At 37.1% G+C, this 19882-nt stretch overlaps 2 protein-coding genes across 6 annotated transcripts in view; one reads left to right on the forward strand and one right to left on the reverse strand.

Moving 5' to 3' along the window:
• Positions 1–5127, reverse strand: part of LRRC63 (leucine rich repeat containing 63) — a 195144-nt gene extending 190017 nt beyond the window's left edge. For 2 of the 4 annotated variants that reach the window (XM_056794875.1, XM_056794876.1), the window contains exons 1-2: positions 4938–5126; positions 4534–4600 (exon numbers count right to left, since the gene is read on the reverse strand). The gene's annotated coding sequence lies outside the window, so the exon portion shown is untranslated. Of the gene's footprint in view, positions 1–4533; positions 4601–4937 lie in introns of all 4 variants that reach the window. The other 2 variants (XM_056794874.1, XM_007495441.3) reach the window with 2 other exon arrangements.
• The window catches only part of LCP1 (lymphocyte cytosolic protein 1), a 103914-nt gene continuing 89136 nt past the window's right edge, over positions 5105–19882 (forward strand). The window contains exon 1 of one of the 2 annotated variants that reach the window (XM_056794873.1): positions 5105–5552. The gene's annotated coding sequence lies outside the window, so the exon portion shown is untranslated. The remainder of the gene's footprint in view (positions 5553–19882) is intronic. The other variant, XM_007495439.3, reaches the window with a different exon arrangement.

The following is a 19882-nucleotide window of genomic DNA, read 5'->3' on the forward strand; positions in this document are numbered from 1 at the left end:
AGTGGGAAAAAATGGAGGGAGATTAGAAAGAAGGTAGTAGATCAAGGGAGGAAGAGGTCAAAAGCAAAACACTCTTAAAGAGGAGACAGGAAAAAAAAGTATAAGAAAATAAGAAAGTGGGAAATACAAAGTTAGCAGTCATAACTCTAAATGTGAATGAGATAAGTTTACCTCTAAGATGCAAAAAGATAATAGAATAGATTAGAAATCAGAATCCAACAATGTATTGTTTACAGGAAACACATTTGAAAGAGAAAGATATTTCAAATAAAGGGCTAGTGGAAAAGCTATTATTTTTCAGCTGAAATAAAAAAGGTAAGGGTATCAATCATAATTTCAGAAAAAGTAAATGCAAGAAATAGATCCATTTAAAAGGAATATACATGGAAATTATATTTTACTATGTTGTATACAATGAAGTATAAACAATATGCTATTGACAATGAAGTAATATTAATATTGAACATGTATGTATCTAATGGCAAAGCATTTAAATTCTTAAAGGAAAAGTTAAGTAAATCACAGGAAAAAATAGATGATAAAAATGTAATAGTGGAGGACCTCAATTTACCTCTCTCAGACCTAGATAAATTTGACTAGAAAAATAGAATATATAGAAGTTAAAGAGATGTACAGAATTCAGGAAAGTAGGATATGTTAGGCTTCTGGAAAATAATGAATGGGAATAGAAAGTAGTAGACATATTTCTCTACTATACTTGGTATCATCACAAAAATTAACTATGTAATAGGGCATAATAACCTCACAAACAAATGCAAGAAAACAAAAATATTAAATACATCTTTTTTATAGATAAAAAATGAGAAAGGACCTGTTTGTACAAAAATATTTATAGCTGCTCTTTTGTGGTGGCAAAGAATTAGAAACTAAAAGGATGTCCCTCAGTTGGGGAAATGGCTAAACAAATTGTGGTACATGATAGTGATAGAATACTATTGTGCTATAAAGAATAATGAACAGGATAATCCCAGCAAGAGCTGGAAAGACCTACATGAAGTGATGCTTAGTAAAATAAGCAGAACCAAGAAATCATTATACACAGTAACTGCAATACTGTGGAACGATCAAATGTTGCTACTAACAGCAATACAATGATTCCAGACAATTCTGAGGACTTATGAAAAAGAATGCTGTCCACCTCCAAAGAACTTTGGAGTAGAAATGCAAATGAAAACAATATGATTTATCACTTGTTTATTTGGACATATGTTTGGGGGTTTTGGTTCTATGTGATTATTCACTTACAAAAATGAATAATATGGAAATATGTTTTGCTTGATAATACATGTATAACCCAGCTTGAATTGCTTGTCAGCACTGGGAGGGGTAGAGAAGAACAGAGGAGATAATATGGATCATGTGACTTTGGAACACATGTGGAAATTTTAAAAATATAAAGGCACCTTTTTTATCATAATAATTACATTATATAAGAATTACATTCAGTAAAGGACCTTTAAAAAACATATTGAAAATCAATTAACCAAGTGGAAAAAGAGGTAAGAGAGCAGACGAACTCAGAGTGCAGACTGAAACATATTTTCTTTCCTGGGGGAGAGGGGGGGTAGAAAGGAAAGAAGATAATTTAGAACTGAAAATAAAATAAAATTGAGGTACTGTATAAAAGATAAACTACTGGCCACCCTGACCTGTACCAGCAGTCCTTTTGAATCAAGATCTAATCCATTTTATTTTTTGTGGTATCATTTGATCACATTCAAAGATCATATCCAAAGGAAAGAGGTCAGTGACTTACATCTCTATCTGAAAAAAAACATTCTTGAGATAGAGATGTAAGTCTCTGACCTCTTTTCTTTCTTGTACCTAAGTTATATTACCCCAAAATATTTTTTCATTATCTTGCCTTCCTCACTGTGGTCCTCAATCATCAAAGTATATGCTGACATTCTATATTTAATCTGTTTCCAAGTCTTGTTGATTCTCTTTCTACATATTTCCTCTGTATCTCCTTTACTTCACTATATCACATGGTCCTCATTGATGCTCACCTTGACTATAATTATAGAATCTTAAATAGCCTTCTTAATGCAATCCTAAATAGTCTTCATAAATGGTCTTCCTTTTCTATTCCACACTTCCCACAATTGCCAAAGTGTTATACTTCAAGTACAGGACTAAATCAGCTAAAAAGAGCACAGGCTTTGACATCAGAGGATCTGGGTTTAAATCCTGCCTGATGCTGTTAGCATAATCATGGATATGTTACTTAACTTCCAGTGCCCCTTTGTTTCCTCATTTGTAAAATAAAAGGGTGGGATATTGTAAAATAAAAGAGGTAGATGACCTCTGAGATCCCTTCCTTCTCTAGTACCATGGTCCTATATTATTCTGCTTTTCAAAAAATCTTCAATTCCTCTCTGTTGCTTCTAGAATAAAATACAAACACCTCTGGAATTTAAGTCCTTTACAATAGACTACAGCCTACCTTTTTAGATATTATTTTATTGTTGTTCAGTTGACTTGTAACTCCACTTGGGATTTTCTTGATAAAATGGAAGTGGTTTGCCATTTTCTTCTCCAGTTCATTTTACAGATGAGGAAACTGAGGCATACACATTTAAGTGACTTGCCCAGGGCCATATAGTTAGTAAGTATATGAGAGGCCATATTTGAACTCAGGAAGAGGAGTTTTCTTGACTCCAGGCTTGACAAGTCTATCTTCTGTGCCACTTAGCCACCCTTTATTTATTATACTTCAATTCTTTTTGGGTATTTAATATTCTAGTCAAAATTGACCTGTTTATTTATCCTCACAGGTGACATTTCAATTCCCCTCTGTGCCTAAAAGCAGGCTGTCTTTCATATCTGAAATATATTCCCTCCTCACCACTGATTCTTAAAATTCCTAGCTTCCTTCAAAGCCCACCTTAGAGTCATCTCCTTATGGCCCTCCTCAGCTGGTAGTCCCACCCTCCAAAATATCTTATATTTACTTTGCATTACTTTAATTTTGTATTTATTATATCTATGTCTCCCAGAGAATATAAACTCCTGATTTCATTTTTGTCTTTGTAGCCTTAGTAATGAAGTAGCCTTAGAAATTCTTGAACCCCTAAACAAAACTACATTACCCAAAGTTCTTTTCTGTATTGCTAGAATCCTTTTTCCTTTTCCTGCGTCCCCACTTTTTGAGTGATTGTATTTAAATAACTGTAACTCCTCCCTCTTTCTCTTTTTTGAACCTGCAACCAGGCTGAAGTCAGGCAGTTCTTTTGCTTTAGTTATTATTAATAAAATTTTATAAAATATAATATTTAGTTATTGATCATTAATTTTAAGACCCACAGTTTGGCTTGCCATGAAGGGATTATGAATTCTCAAAAAATTTTTTGAGCAGATAGCCTTACAGTAAAGATAGTAAATTTGCCTGGTCGCTGTTGATTGACTGGATCTTGTCAAGTTTCTCACAGAATTCCTTTACTTCCACAGCATGTCTTGGTGAAGGAGTTGCAGGAATCTTCCCCCCCCCCCCCAATTAAAAAAAAAAAACTTTTAAACCTTTACCATAAGTCTTAGCATTAATACTAAGTAGGCAGAAGCCAGAAGAGTTGTAAGAGCTAGACTACTGGTTTAAGTGATATGCCCAGGGTCACACAGCTAAGAACTATCTGAGGTCACATTTGAACCCAGGGACTCCTATATCCAGGCTCTCTCCATTCTCTATCCACTCTCTATCTCTCTCTATCCACTATCTATCCACTAAGCCATCTACTTGCCCTGTCAGACTCTTCAGAGTGGTCATTTTGCCTCATGAACACTGAAAAAGGGGATGACTCAGAATTCCTTGATATATTTTTTGCTACCTTGGGGATAATTAAGTCAACTCTGCTAATTGCATTGTCCATTCCACGCAAATCTTCAATTAAGCTACAATTTCTTTTCATCTTCAGTTTTCCTTTATTGAGAATATCAATTCTGATATGATTCATTTCTTCTACTAGACTGTCAAGTTCTCAGTCAGTAGAGAAGGATAGATCAAGAGCTAGCAAGGAGCCCAGAGACCTTCTAGATCAACATTTTAATCTCATTTGACATTTGAGGAAACTGAGGTCTAGGTGCTAGCCCAAGGTTACACAAGTGTTCTAGGCAATCAATCAATAAGTGGTTCTTGATGGCTAAGTGCCAGACAGTGTGCAAAGGATACTCCCTGCTTTTTCTCCAGTATGAGCTGTATATCATTAAGAATAAAGTTAAAATGATATTAATAGGTCAAACAAGTATAAATCCTGGAACTTCTACCTCCTTTGATACATATGTTTATATATATATATATACATATATATATATATGCTTTATGAATTGTCATTTCCAAAGAATTTATCATTCACTTAGCTAGGATGGTCCTCTAAAAGCTGACTCAGGCAATTGGCAAGAACACAATGTAGCCTTTTCCCAGTTAGGTAGAACCTGTTAGAGCTTGGGAAATCCTGGTTCTGCCTTAGAGAATTCAGGATGTTCTCCAAATCAGGGTAAGGTGTGATGAATACTAACCAGAAGTAATGGTAATGACGATAACAGTGGCCTGTTTCTTGTTTTCATTTTGTCGTAGTAGTTTCTCCTGGAGAAAGAGTCTAGTTGAGAAGAGGAAAGAAAAGGAAGGGGAAAAAGAAGGGAAAGAGAAGGGAACAGGAAAGGGAAGGGAGAGGAAGGAAAGGGAACGAGAAAAAAAGGGAAGGAGATGGAAAAGGGAAGAGACGGAGACAGAAAAGAAAAGGGAAGGAGACAGGAAAGAAAAGAGGAGACAGGAAAGAAAAGGGAAGGAGACAGGAAGAAGAAGGGAAGAAAAGGAGAAAGGAAGGAAAAGAGACAGTAAAGAAAAGGGAAGGAGGCGGGAAAGAGAAGAGACGGAGAAAGGAAGGAAAGGAAAAAGGAAAGGAAAAAGGAGGAAACCTTACCTATCCCAAGAACTTCTACAGTCAAATGAGTTACTACCACTATGTAGTATTGCTTCTTGATGACTCCAAACAAATATGCCTTCTTCCTTTCAGGAACCCATCCTAGGCAGCTCCCAGTCCCTGTCCTTCTGGTCTGATCCCAATTTCTCCGCCTCTTCAACTACTCCGCCCTGCCACAAGGTTAGAGCCCTGCGTCCTTAGAGACCGGGCCTTGGCAACAGGGGGAGCCCTACTCTCACCTGCAGCTGCCGCGCGTGCCCCCTCAGGGCGGGACGCAAGGGCTTCAGAGAGCCGGACCTGGAAAGCTGAGAGGAGGGACTGGGCTGGGCAAGGCAGGGCAGGGCTGTGCACGGCGCTTGGAGGAGAGTGCGGGGAGGAGGCGCGTTCCCGGGAGAGGCGGAAAGGAGCGCGCCGGCGGCTCTGTAGCTGCGGCTGCCGCGGTGCGGAGAGCGGAGCGCGCCCTGGGGGCTCTTTTACCTCACTCCTCTTATACTAGGGGCTCCCGGGGAAGGCTGCAGGCAGTCGGGGCAGGAGAAGACGCTAGTGCCACATGCCGCTGCTTTACAGAAGCCTGGTGAACACCATTCTTCCTCTTACAGTGACGCTCCTCGTTCGGTAACCAAGCTTAGTTCTCTTGTCGCATTTCTCCTTATGTTTTCTAGGTTCCCTCTGCGGGCTTCTCTTCTGACCCGGCGGTTTTATACAGTAGGCTCGCTGTGCTGCTTACTCCTCTGCTTTGGGCTGTGCTTTCAATACAGCTGGTTCTGGGGTGGAGGTTCCCCCTACCTTCCACCTTTGAAACAATGCCTATGTATAAGGCATCTATAGGAATATCAGAGCAGAGGGTGAAACTTCCCAAATGTGAATTCGGAGATTGTTTCGCCGGCTCATCCATATGTTTGTTATGGAGAGTATTTTTTTGGTGTAGCCTGTTTTTTTTTGTTTGTTTTTGTTTTTGTTTTTTTGGTGTAGGTTCCTGACTAGACTGTTTGTGTGTCGGTCTAGGTGTCTTTCGAGATTAGGAAAAGAAAAGATTGCAAAAAAAAATTGTTTTTAAACAATTCCCCTTGCAAAAAAGAAAGAAAAAAAAGAAGGGGGGGGGGAGTAAGTAAGAGGTAGATATGCAAACTTCCAACTCTGGGGATAGAGAAGATGGAAAACTACAAGTTTCTTCTAGTCTACTAAGAAATGAAGGTGCAAAAAGTTTAGTGTACAGGTACTGAAAGTTAGGTCCTTCCCTATAAAGTAAGGTGTTTTTTCGCTAAATAAGACTTCCTTTAACTTCTGGCAAACGTATAAATAGACTTAATGAAAGGACTTATGTAGCTGATTAATGAAGATTTCTCTATTTCCATATATTTTTCCCATTTCAGTAAAAAGGATTTCTCTGATTTCTCTAGGGAATTTAAGCAATGCTATTCAATTGTTCATCCTTTTGAGGGTTAAAGTATAAATCTGCTTCCTTCTTTGAAGGTTAGTTGCATTCTTACTAGGCAGTCATCCAAAACCTTGGCTGTCTGACTTTCCCTCTGTGCTCTCTTCCTAGGTGATTAATCACAAAGATAGATAAGACTCCAATCTGATTGTTAGGTTTGCCCTAGAGAATGTTTATTAGATCGGATGTTGGGGAAATGGCAGGAAATCTCAAGTGTAAACTCGAAATAGCGTTTCTCTGCTTAGTTCATTTATAAATATTTTTTTTTTTGTCGGAGGAGGGAGGTTAGGAGAGGAAATATGCCTATTTAAACAGATTTTTTTTAAATGGTGTCAAAATAAGAACCATGATCTTAGGTTTTATAGTTTTCAGCTGTCCTAAAGCTTGCCCTGTGAATCCCATTAAAAGTGTATGTGTAGCAGTGTGGAAATCAAAGTGATGCTCTTGCTATGATTAAAAAATGCTTTGTCACCGATGGGATCAAACCTTCCCTCTTTCTTAGGTATTTTACTTAGCAAATAAATGTCTATTGTACTGAGCAGTGTAATTAGCATAGTAACTTTTATGCATATTTCCCACTGGTGAGTATTTTGTACTGGTTTTGTCACTATATATTTTGAGAAAGGATAGAGATAATAGAAAGCCAGATTTCAGAGGTAGCCTTCTAGATACACCTGTATCATAATGTAATGCACAGCATATACTAATGTCTCTGTAAATAGGATGCAAACCTTTGGTGCATGTGGAATAATCAAATATTGTTTAGACTGACAAGACATTTCCATTTCTAATTCTTTGTTTTAATACATATATTTTAAAACAAGATAGGTTTTCCCTTCACCTAGATGAAAAGGTACCCTGAGCCTGGGTCTGAATTCAAATGTGATCTCAGATACTTAAATAGCTGTGTGACCTTGGGCAAGTCACTTATTCTCTGGCTCAGTTCAGACACCTATAAAATGGGGATAATAATAGCACCTACCTCACAGGGCTGTTGTGAGGATCAAATGAGATAATATTTATAAGTATTTCCAGTGCCTGGCATATAGTAGGCATTTAATAAATGCTAACTTACATTATCTATTTATATTATATGATATAATTATTATAATAAATGCTTGTTTTAATTCTTTCAGTTTAAAGTGGATAGAATTTATAGTTAGCTGACTTATTTGCTCTGTAGTGGTACTTCTATTGGGTACATCCATATGAGAAAGTTTGCCAAAACCACAACATATTTCCAGTATTAGCAGATTGTAATAATGAACTCCAAGGTTATACATCCTGAGCCTTTATGTATTGCTAAAATGGGATAAAAGCTTTGTACAAAAAAGAAACCCGACCACCCATATTGATTTTAACTAATGTATGGGAAATATATGGAGAACCTCTGATAGATACATGAGAATAATTTGCGTAACTAGTACTAGAAATCTTCACAACTCTCCTTGTACTCCCTTCATAAGGGATGGAAAATTTTCTAACATTTAGGACAGATATTAGCTAACATCTCAACACTTTGGGAATTTGCTGGAGTGATTTGTGCTTTTGTGACTATTTTGCATTTTTAAAGTTCTTTAAAAATAATTCTTGTCTGTAATGTAAGGCAGACGTCTGTTATCTTTAGAGAACTGGCAACTTTTGAGAAGAGATTTTGTTGGCCTTTTTGGATAAACTCTGCATTTTGGTAATGTATTAATTAATTTTCCACTCCATTTTACTTATGCTGATGCAGTTATCAGATAATATTTTCTCCTTATGTATACAACCAAGTATATATATCAGAAGAATTATTTTGTTATAGGCTGCTGGTTTTTACAAAAGGTTTTTTGTGGCTTAAATCAGTATTTTTATCTGTTCTTTATTTTGATTCTCAGCAACAGAGTTGATTTTGTTGTCTTGAATGTATTTTAATAAAATATTATTTTAAGTAGATGCTTTTCTGAGTTTTTTTCAGTGTTCTACTCTAAAGGTAACAATTAGTTTTCCTGTTGGAAGGCCATTTGGTTTGACAGTTTTATTTGCCTTTCAAGATGATTAATATTCCTTTTCCCTTTGAGAAAAATTCATGGGGTATCTTTCAGAGAAAACATTACTTTTAAGGAACTCTGGAAGAATATTCAGGTTAGATATTTGAAAAAAACAGTATTTTTCCCAGTGATGAATGGAGGGAGAGTCTTATTTCTTTTAAAAATTTTTTTCTTAAAGGCTAGATATTATTAGGGGTTTTAAAAAAACTTTTGAATTGCTATAAAATTAGAATTGTGTAAATACTGATACTGATTAGAATTGTATAAATAATAAATTGTATAAATAATAAAAATAATTGATATTGATAGTAGACTTCAAGGCTTACAAGGTATGTGACAATATTCCATTTATCTTCAGAACAACTCTGTAAATTAGTTACTAGAGATGTAACTTCAGTTTTAGGGATGTGGTTAGATGACTTGCCCAATTGTCACATAGATAGGAGGTTTCAGAGATGGTATTCAAACCCACCTCTTTCTAGAGCTTTATCTGTGACTTTACTTGAAAAAATTGTCATTTATTTGCAAACAAAGAAAATGCTCATCAGTGATGATTTTGCCTAATCAAGTGTCAGCAGCACCAAAAACATTAATTAATAGATAGCTCTGTAGTTATCATTCTATAGTATGGACCTGAGCAAGCTAAGATGGAGAGAATCATAAGACCTTAAGGATAGAGGGACTTGTGATTTTCTAGTTTGATTCTCAGAGAAGGCAGCAAGATATAGGGACTCTAGCTAGCTTTTGCACTGAGAGACCCTGGAAGAGTAATTTTACTTTTTTTGAGACAGTATTTCCTTAACCTTAAATAATAGATATGATAATAATAAATATATAACATTATATAATTATTATTATTATAAGTAATACTTGCACTGTCTACTTCATGACATTGTTGAAATGAAAGTGTTTTAATAAATTTGAAAGCCTTTTTCAATGTGAGGCACAATTATTTTGCAGATCTGAAAACTGAGGTTGAGAGTCTTTGGAAATGACTTGCCCAAAAACATTCTGTTGGTGGTAGAGTCAGGAATAGAAACTATGTGTCTCTCAGTCTAGAGTTCCTTTTCTTGCATTCAGAATACAGATGAAATCTAGAGAGTTGGATATCCATTCACTAATTATTTTTTAAACCCTCACCTTCTGTGTATTGATTCCTAGGCAGGAGTGGTAATGGCTAGGCAATGGGGATTAAGTGATTTGCCCAGGTTATATATACAACTAGGAAATGTCTAAGGTCACATTTGAATCCAGGACCTCCCATCTCTAGGCCTGGCTCTCAATCCACTGAACTGCCTAGCTCCCCCTTATTCACTAATTAAATAAAAATCACAATATACACCAGAGGGGTAAATAAATCTTGTAAGGCTGTTAGTGATGCAGGGATGTCACAAAGTTTACATGAAGAAAAGGAATAAACAAATTTAATTATAATAGGATAGAAGTCTTTTCCCCTTCCCCTATCTTTTCTAAGGAAGAAGTTAGTATCAGTTCATATTATCTCTGATCGTGATAACTTTTCATTAAGAAAAATTAGATAATTTTCTGATAATTTTCCCTTTAATATATGAAGTTTTGCCCTCTTTACTCAAAGTAATATATTGTCTCACTGGACAAGTTTATAAAAAAGGTAAGTTTTGCTTAAGGTTTTTAAATTCTTCATTCCTTTTAATAAATTATGGAAGAAAGTAAATTAAGAATTATATGATCATGTCTAATGTCTATATGACCATGTTAGCACTAGCTAACATGGGTGTGATAGTTTACTTATGGCGAGAAGGAATCTTAGCCTGCTCATTTTACTGATGGGAAAACTGAGGCACAGGGTGGTTAAATGACTCCCCCATGGCCTTATAGCTCTGAAACAGGATTCAAATTCAGATTTTTCCCACTCTAACACTCTATGTATTCTACCACCTAGCTGTCAACATATGTGATATCATGATATTGTGAAGATGAAAGATTACAAATACTAATGTATTTCTCTTATATTGGTAATTTTTCCCAACCACCAAGGAAATGATAGGCTTCATTGTAACCCAGCAACCCGTGTGCAGTCACTAACTCTGACGTTATTCTGTGCTACTGTAGCATTGTAGAAGAAATGAGTGCCAGATTTTATGTCAAGAGGACCTGAGTTTAAATTTTATGTAGGTGACCCTGAACAGATTACTTAGACCAGTGATGGCAAACCTTTTAGAGGCCAAGTGCCCAAACTGCAACCCTCATGCTGCCTGTGAGACCCCACTTTACCCCAGACAGGAGTTGTTCCATAGTTACTCCCATTGACTGCTGGGCTGTAGAGTGGGTCAGGTGAGAAATGTCCTCAGGTGTGGTGGAGAGGGGGAGGGGAGCAGCCCCCTCTGGCACCCATGCCATAGGTTTGCCAACTCAGACATAGACTCTCTGGGCTATTGTTTCCTTATCTGTAAAATAAGAGGATTAATTAGGCCATTCCCTAAGCTCCCTTCCAGTTCCACATTATTCTAACATCATGATACTACTCAAGTCTGGAAAAGGTACAGTGATGTAATGAATGAATCCTATACCTTTCCTCACGTGAGTTGGCCAGGGATACTTGGAGCAGACTTACCTAGCCTGAATTTCAACTGGTAGCCTATAGTTAAAAGCCTCCTTGTTCTTATTTCCCCTGACCAGCTGGTTTCTTCACATCCTAACAAAGGAATAAAGGACTGTAATGTGGAGTCCCTTTGAACAGCTTAAGGAAATAAAGTTATATAAGAGCAGTAATCCTTGGGTTTCCCCCCCCCCCCCCCCCAGAGAATCAGAATGGGCTTGCTCTATAGAACAACTTTAGCAGTTTGCATTTTGCAGAATACTAAATAGAATGCCAAAAGCTTTCACACATGGTATTGGATCTCTCTAGGACTCAAGTTTTTCATCAGTAAAATTAGATGGATCTTAAGACCCTTCCATGTGTCTATCTGTGATCTCACCTCAATCTTGAGAGGTAGTCAGGAATTATTCCACCCAATTTTTCAGATAAGGAAAGACTTGAATCCCTGAATCTGTTTGTTCATTTATAAAATAAAGAGCCTCAATAGATAATCTAGAAGGATCTTCCTTGCTCTTAAGATTCTAGATCAAGTGAACTACCCAAGGTCACATAGCCTTCCAGAATGGGAATCTTGTTCTTTTGACTCCTGGTCTAATCTTGATTGCTAATCAACAAAGACTGTGAGGCCTGAAGTCACTTTTTATATTTGTGACCTAAAGGAGTTTGAATCTTATCAAGAATGAGTGAAAACTCAAGGATTTCATGTTTGCTTTCTGTTCTGACCTCATAAAACACCTGAACTATTTAGAAAGTCCTTCATATAAGAACAAAGTGTTTTTTAATGAAATATTCTTTCATTCAGGTTGCTTAAAGCACTTTGGAGAATAATTCAACCCATAAGTAAAAGTTTGTTGCCCTGGAGAGTAAATAGGAACGGATAATTTCCAAACCTCTGAGGAAGAAATGTGTCTCCCAGATGTGCCTGCCCATGATAATTACAGTAATATCTCTATTAATAAAGAGGATGTATTCTGATGGTGTTTTATTTTCATGCATTTTGTTACTAAGAATAGAAAAAACATAGAAGGTATAGTGATGAGTTCTAGTGTTTGAATTCCTTCTGTACTTGTTTGGAGATGCCTTTTCCTGCAGTAATAGGGATGAGGCAGTCATTCTGCCCCCATTTCTACCCTGCTTCTGTCCTGCCACTTCCTTCCTTACTGTGATGAAAAGACCACTGGCAGGGGCAGCTAGGTAGCACAGGGGATAGAATGCTATGCATGAAGTCGGGAGGAACTGGATTCAAGCATGCCCTCTGCTACTTCCTAGCTAATCCATCCTGGGCAAGTCACTTACTCCAATTGCCTAGACCTTGCCACTCTTTTTCTTAGAATTGATACTAAGACAGAAGGTAAGGGGGGGGGGGGGGGAGAGAGAGAAATAGAGAGAGAGAGAGAGAGAGAGAGAGAGAGAGAGAGAGAGAGAGAGAGAGCGCACGAGTGCAAGCACAATTGAGAAGAGAAAGAAAATAATGGGGGGAGAGAGAGAGAGAGAGAGAGAGAGAGAAGAAAAGAATTTTGTCTCCTGGAGTTGAGGACCTGTGTTCAAATCCTAGGACTGCTGCTGATTAGCTGTGACCTTGGGCAAGATACAGCACTCTCTAAGACTCCGTTTCTTCCCTTGATTGAGGATATTGGATTAGGTCATCTCTAAAGTCCTTTCCAGCTCTAAATCTGTGTTCTTCACCCTTCTATGAATTGGTACTTTTCATACATTTCCAGGAAAGAAGACGGACTTTTGTCATTCATCTCAGCTGACTATTGTGGAAGCCTCTTCTGCCTATTGAAATATCCCCTCATCTATTTGTAGACCTCTAGACAGCTGTGATCTAGGAAACCACTTCCCTATTCATAGGATAACAAAGGCACAGGAATGTACCTCCCCAACCTTCATTAGGACCCTCTATCAAACACAGCATCCACCATCTTCTTCTTTAACCAACAATTGTGTCTTCTCCAGCCCTGAATTGACTGGAACTTCTCCATCTGTCCCCTTAAGTCTTAAAAGAATATTCTTGCTAATTATTTGTTAACTTGAAGAATTAGTTTTCCTAAGTGTTCCCACTTCTGAAAAAAAAAAATATTACCTTACCTACTCCATCATTAATGCTAAGGTTTCTCTGAAGGTGAAACACATTCTATTTCAGTTAAAAATGACACCAGAGAATAGAATTTTTTTTTTTTAAGATGCAGATAGGGGGCAGCTGGGTAGCTCAGTGGATTGAGAGCCAGGCCTAGAGATGGGAGGTCCTAGGTTCAAATCTGGCCTGAGACACTTCCCAGCTGTGTGACCCTGGGCAAGTCACTTGACCCCCATTGCCTAGCCCTTACCACTCTTCTGCTTTGGAACCAATACACAGTATTGACTCCAAGACAGAAGGTAAGGGTTTAAAAAATTTTTTAAAAGAAAAAGAAAAAAAATGATGCAGACTCGGACACTAAAATCAACCCAATTTGCTCTTTAGCAATGTGTCTCCTTAAAACATATGACGGGAAACTTGCTTCACCCACTGGTGATTATTGCATCCTAAGGTAACCACAGGATTCTCTACCAACTAAGTGTTATGGCACCACAATCAAGTGGTCTACAGTATAAAAATGACCGTGGAGAAAGAATCTCTTAGCAAAATAACAACAAACAAAATTGCTTTTCACTCATTTGTGTGTTCTCGCAAAAGGTGGGGGAAAAATCACATCAAAAAGAAGTGGTTGCTGTGCCATATTCAAATATAAAGAGGCAGTGTGGTCTAATGGAAAAAGCATGAGATTTGGGACCCAGGACCTGAGTTCAAGGCTTGCATTTTCTGCTTCCTACTGAATGACATTAGGAAAAGCTCTTCACCTTTCTGGGCTTCCATTTCCTCTTTTCTAAATGAAGGCCTTGGATTATATGACTCATACTGTCTCTTCTAACTAAATTCCATGATTCTATGATTTGATTGATTACAGTGGTTTAAAATGGACTGTGGATGTGTAGAGCTTAGAGGATAGAAACCATTCAGCTAGTAGGCATTTAATAAATTTTTGTTGTTTGATTAGAGATTATTATAGTGGAGGAACCTAAGGTGGGGAAGAAGGGAGGGGAAGAAGCCCAGTACAAAGGATTTAATGACTTTGTTTCTTGCAGGCAGTGTCTCTATATCATGGGTTTTCTGGTTAAATGTTTAACACTCATTTTTCCCAGGGGAAAAATGTATATCTGAGGCCACTTTTAAATTCAGTCTACATTATTAATATTTTTTCTATTACTTTCTTAAGTCTGGAGATGAACAAAACAATAAATCAAGCCCTGATGGTTAGTGTTTGCCTATTTCTGAGGCATAAATGCTCACATTGAAAAATCAGCTCTCATATACCTCTGCCCTGTATTTCCTAAAAATTACACGTATAATGCAAGGTCTCTCTGGACCTTTTGATTTATTTTGATTGTATTTTTTTCAGGGATCTTAAAAGGCCTTTGTAGCAGCATTTTATTTTCATTTCTACTTTCATGTCTCTTTTCATATCATTCTTCTCAAAAAAACGTTTTACACACACACACACACACACACACACACACACACACAGATTATTGGGCAGCTATTTGGCATAGTAAATAGAATTGCCAGGCCTAGAGTCAGGAAGGCATGAGTTCAAATTTTCCCTCAGATACTTAGTATTTGTATGGTCCTAGGCAAGCCTCTGAATCCTGTTTGCCTTAGTTTCCTCATCTGTAAAATGAGCTGGAGAAGGAAATAGAAAACTAGTCCAGTGTCTCTGCCAACAAAACCCCAAATAGAGAGGCAGCTAGATAGTACAGTGGATAAAGGGATAGTTCTGGATTTGGGAGGACCTTGGTTCAAATCTGACCTCAGATACTTTCTATCTGTGTGAACCTGGTCAAGTCACTTAACCCTGTATGCCTAGACCTTGTTCTTCTGTTTTAGATTGTTATTAAGACAAAGTGAGGGTTTTAAAAACAAGAACAAATGGTATCATGAAGAATCAGACAATACTGCACAACAATAATATATTAACAATATATAACAGCAATATAATAATAACAATATATAACAGGGGGCAGCTGGGTGGCTCAGTAGATCGAGAGTCAGGCCCAGAGATAGGAGGTCCTGAATTCAATTCTGGCTTCACAAACTTCCCAGCTGTGTGACCCTGGGCAAGTCACTTGACCCCCATTGCCTAGCCCTTACCACTCTTCTGCCTTGGAGCCAATACACAGTATTGACTCCAAGACGGAAGGTAAGGGTTCAAAAAATTATATAACAAATATAATAATATTATATGTATATATAAAATAACAAATAATATATTCTGATATATATAGGCTATATAATAAGTAGGATAGCATAATAATATAAATAATATTATATGATTATATTATTATATTACATAATATAATAATAATATAAAGGATATATAATACATAATAATATATATGATAAATTATACTTAAGTAGGATATTGTGACTCTCCCACCATCATAGGGCCAGTTAAATTCACAGTCAGGACAGAATGTATAGATTCAGCATACTATTATTTCCCTAACAATTAGTCATCAACAAGAAGAACAAGTGACTTCCAGAAGTACACGTACTTCTAGGTTCTTTTGACACAAAAGCTAGATAACCCACCACTCGGGTATGGAAAAGATTCTTGTTCTGTTACAGATTGGACTAGATGGCCGCTAGAGTTCTGCCAACTCACAGTTTCTGTGATTCTGAAGATTCTTCATAGATCCAAAGAGGTAGATAATATATGCAGAAGTGCTTAGAACAGTCTCATGTACCTTACAAATACAATGTAATATAGTAGCAGCTTCTCACTTTGCCTTATAGCCACCCATTTCTAGACCTTTCCTACATTTTCTGTGGGAACTGGAACTAACATAAAACATCATACAGGTACACCCATGTCCTATCTTCGTTAAAGACTAGAACCTTTCCTCTTTGGCTTCTGATGTAGTTTTGGATGAATAGCAAGCATTCTCTTAATCTTTGAGACCATGAGAAATAGGGATGAAGTTTTCAGGGGGACACTGTGCAGTGACTCACAGAATCCTTTCCTATTGTGTGTCCTTAAATTAACAAGTTACAGGTAAATATTCCTACGTTTATATAATCTGGTAGCCCTAAAACAAACAAACAAAAAAAGCTTTTATAACCAGTAGAATCACGTATATATTCATACTTATTTTTAATTGGAGGTAATATTTAATCATTCATAATTTCATAAAATGAGTTCAACTCAAGATACACTTAATAAATGCCTGCTACATCAAGATGGGGTGTGTGGGGTCTTCAGGGAGGATAAGCACTTCTGGGGTGAGGACTTGCCAAGCCCTTTTCCTGTCAATTCACCCACCTTTGGTGTCCACTTTTCACTCAGCTCTCACCTGAGGTTCCAAGAAGCCACAGCAAGTCCAGCGGCCACATCCCCATAAAACTATCCAGGCAGATGGGCTGAACCAGGCTAACAGCCACTGACAGGCATCAAACCTGTCAGTGATTTAGGGGGTGTCTACCCCAAGTGTGTGAAGACTTCCCACTGGAATGGGCAGATGAGAACAATTTGTTCAAACAACCATAAAGGCAGCTGTACTGTGGAGTGCTTAGAGCTTGGTCAGACATCTAAGATGCCAAGGTCATCCAGTGCATCCTAGCCCATATGTCCATTCATTCTGACTTTGTCTTACCATTGGACTTCATTGACTCTAGAAGAGAAAGCGAAGCTGACGACTTTGTACAAGTCTGCCTCTCAAATCAAATTCACATCAGGTCAAGACCTTGTAATGTCATTGGACCTCTTTAAAACAATAGCAACGTCAAAGCACTGGGAATACAAAGATAGCCAAGATAAATGTTCTTTTTGGATGGAACTTACAAAGAGAAGAAATGACACATAATTGTCCTGTTGGATATTTTTTTAACCAGAACTGTGATATTTTTAGTGAGGAAATTCCCTCTAACAATGCTGATGAGCACCAGTTAGGCATCTTAGAGCTTTAGACAGTTGCCTGGGGGTAATAAGATATTATGTGTATGTGATCTATGACTCAGTTCCCTCTTCTTCCTTAAGGCACTCAGATTTTGTATTTAGTTCCTGAGGAGAAGGGACAAAAGTGAGGATCAGGTCAAACTTTTCCCTAACTTTCTGGATCATTATACCCCCACCCCAGAATTGCACTCTTAAATAAAACTTGGATATAACTTATGTGTGTGGTCTCATCCCCAAATGATAGCTATAAAGGACAACAGAGATTGAAGTCTTTCATTCATCAGATATGAAGGGGAAGGAATTGAGTGTGCTCAGTGTGTGTGTTTGCGCCAAAGCAAATAACAGCTATTTGTGCAAAAAATGAAGTTTCTTCTCCCTTAAAGATGAAATGTCTCTCCCTAGAGCAATGATGTCAAGCTCATGCAGAAACAGAGGCCACTAATCTATATATAGGGATCCCGTGAGCTATATAATGACTTGGTTTTAAAATTATTATCTATTAAATTACATAATCAGTATATAGAATTGTTATGTGTCATATTATTATGTTATGTTACATATAATTAAATTATATATTAAATAGAATATTATATGTTGTACAGTATTTTCATTTATTTTGTTAAATATTTCCTAATTTAAACTAGTTTGTTGTTTGACACCTTTGAGCTAGAAGAATGTTTCTTTATCAGTGAATCAACAGACATTAAGCAAATATATAAAATTAGGCTAGCTGCTGGGAATACAAAGACAAAAATGGAATCATCTCTCAAAGAGCTCACATTTTATCTAAGGAAACAGGAAGCTAGAAATATTATACATATGTAGACAAAATATATGGAAACACAAGATAATTTCAACAGTCAGGGAAGTACTAGCAAGTGGGAAGATGAGGAAAGGCATCAGGTAGAATATCATATGAGGTGAATTTTGGAGGGAACTGGGGCTTCTAAAGAAATGAGATGATGAAAAAGAACATTCTAAGTCTGGGGATAGCCTATGCAAAAGCACAGAGATGGCAAATGGAATATTGTATGTGAGGAACAACAATTAGAACAATTTGACTGGATCATGGAGTGTGTGAAGGGAAGTTATAAATTTGGAAAGACTGGTGAGAGACATATGGTTGAAGTCTTTAAATGCCAAAAAGAGGAGCTTGTATTTGACTCTGAAGGTAAATCTGTTAGAATGCATTCCTGGCTTAAATACTATTTCTTCCTTGTTTTTCCTAGCTTAAACTGATTTCTCTTTAGTAATATAGTTATATAATCTATACTATTACTACATATATCATAATATATAATAGCATATAAAATATTGTATTATGTATAACACTTTATTATAGGCATCTATCATATTCTACATGATATTTATTTGTATACACATCTTATCTTCTATCTCTCTGCTAGAATGTAAATTCTTGAAGGCAAACACTGCATTTTATTTATCTTGGATTCTCCTCTAGGGCCCAGCATAGTATCATACATATAGCACCTGATTTTTAGATGTTTTCTGAATGAGTGGGTGGATGAATAAAAGAATTCCAGGAGGCAACTGGCCTGGAGAGTAAAGATAGAAAGTCTTGCAACAATAACCCATGGTAAATTTTCCTTTTCAGATTAGGCTAACAGAAATCAATCCCATATGGCAAAGGGGAAAATAAAATAAAATAAAAGGTAGCTATAAATCAGTTGGATCACAGGATCCTAGGAATTTGTTCCCATCAGAATATTAGCTGTTATCTAGTCCAACCTCTCTCATTTAATAGATGAAGAAACAATCTCCTTGAGATTACTTGATTTGCTCTGAGTCAGGAAGCTAGTTGATAGCACAACTTACATGAGAACTTAAGTCCCCAGCACTTCTAGTCCATTGCTCTTTCTATTACATGTACTATAGTTCATTGTACCTAAGATATTTGTTGCTCAGAATAATTGAATAAAAGGGCAGCTGAGTGGCTCAGTGGATTGAGAGCCAGGCCCAGAGATGGGAGGTCCCGAGTTCAATTCTAACCTCAGAAACTTCCCAGCTGCATGATTCTGGACAAGTTACTTAACACCCCTTGCCTATAGCCCTTACCACTCTTCTGCCTTGGAACCAATAAACATATGTTGATTCTAAGATGAAAGATAAGGGTTTAAGGAATGAAAAGAATAGTTGAATGGTCCAACTTGTCCTTTTGAACCAATACTTTGGCAGCTGTGTGGAGAAAGGGTTGGATGGGAGGAGAAAAGAGTTGAGACTAATTAGGATATTAAAGTATCAGGTCCTGAAGCTAGGTGGCAGCATTTTCAGTGGGAAGAAGACAGTTTTAGGAGATGTTAGAGAATGTAGAATTGACAAGACTTGATGATTGATTAGTTATGTAGAGTGAGGAGGCAAAGATGAATGAAGTTCTGAACCAAGGTAACTGGAAGGATTGTGTTGCCATTGACTGAAATAGGGAAATGTGGAAAGTTGAGCAGATTTGTAGGAAAGATAATGAGTTTCTACTTCAGATGTATTGAATTTGAGTTGCTTATGGGACATCTTGTTCAACATGTGCAGTAGACTGTTAATGATGAAGATATAAGAAAAGAGACTGAAAGTGGTCAGATAGGTTCTCCCAGAGAACCAAGACAGACAAACAAAAGAACAATGTCATGAAAACTCAGAAAGAAAAGACTATCCAGGAGAAGAGGATTGTAAATACTTTCAATATTGCGTTAAGATTAATAATGATGAAAGTTGAGAAAATGCATTATGCAATTAAGAGATGACTGGAAATTTGGAAAGAATTGCAGATGAGCTCAGAAGTCAGATTGCAAAGGACTGAGAAGTAAGAGGAAGTACAATCAATGAGAGCAAACTTTTTTCCCTTTTTTTTAGGAGTGGGACTGTGGAAAGCAAGAGAGATAAAGGATTATTCCTTG

This window comes from Monodelphis domestica, chromosome 4 (assembly GCF_027887165.1).
Source record: "Monodelphis domestica isolate mMonDom1 chromosome 4, mMonDom1.pri, whole genome shotgun sequence".
NCBI lineage: Eukaryota > Metazoa > Chordata > Mammalia > Didelphimorphia > Didelphidae > Monodelphis > Monodelphis domestica.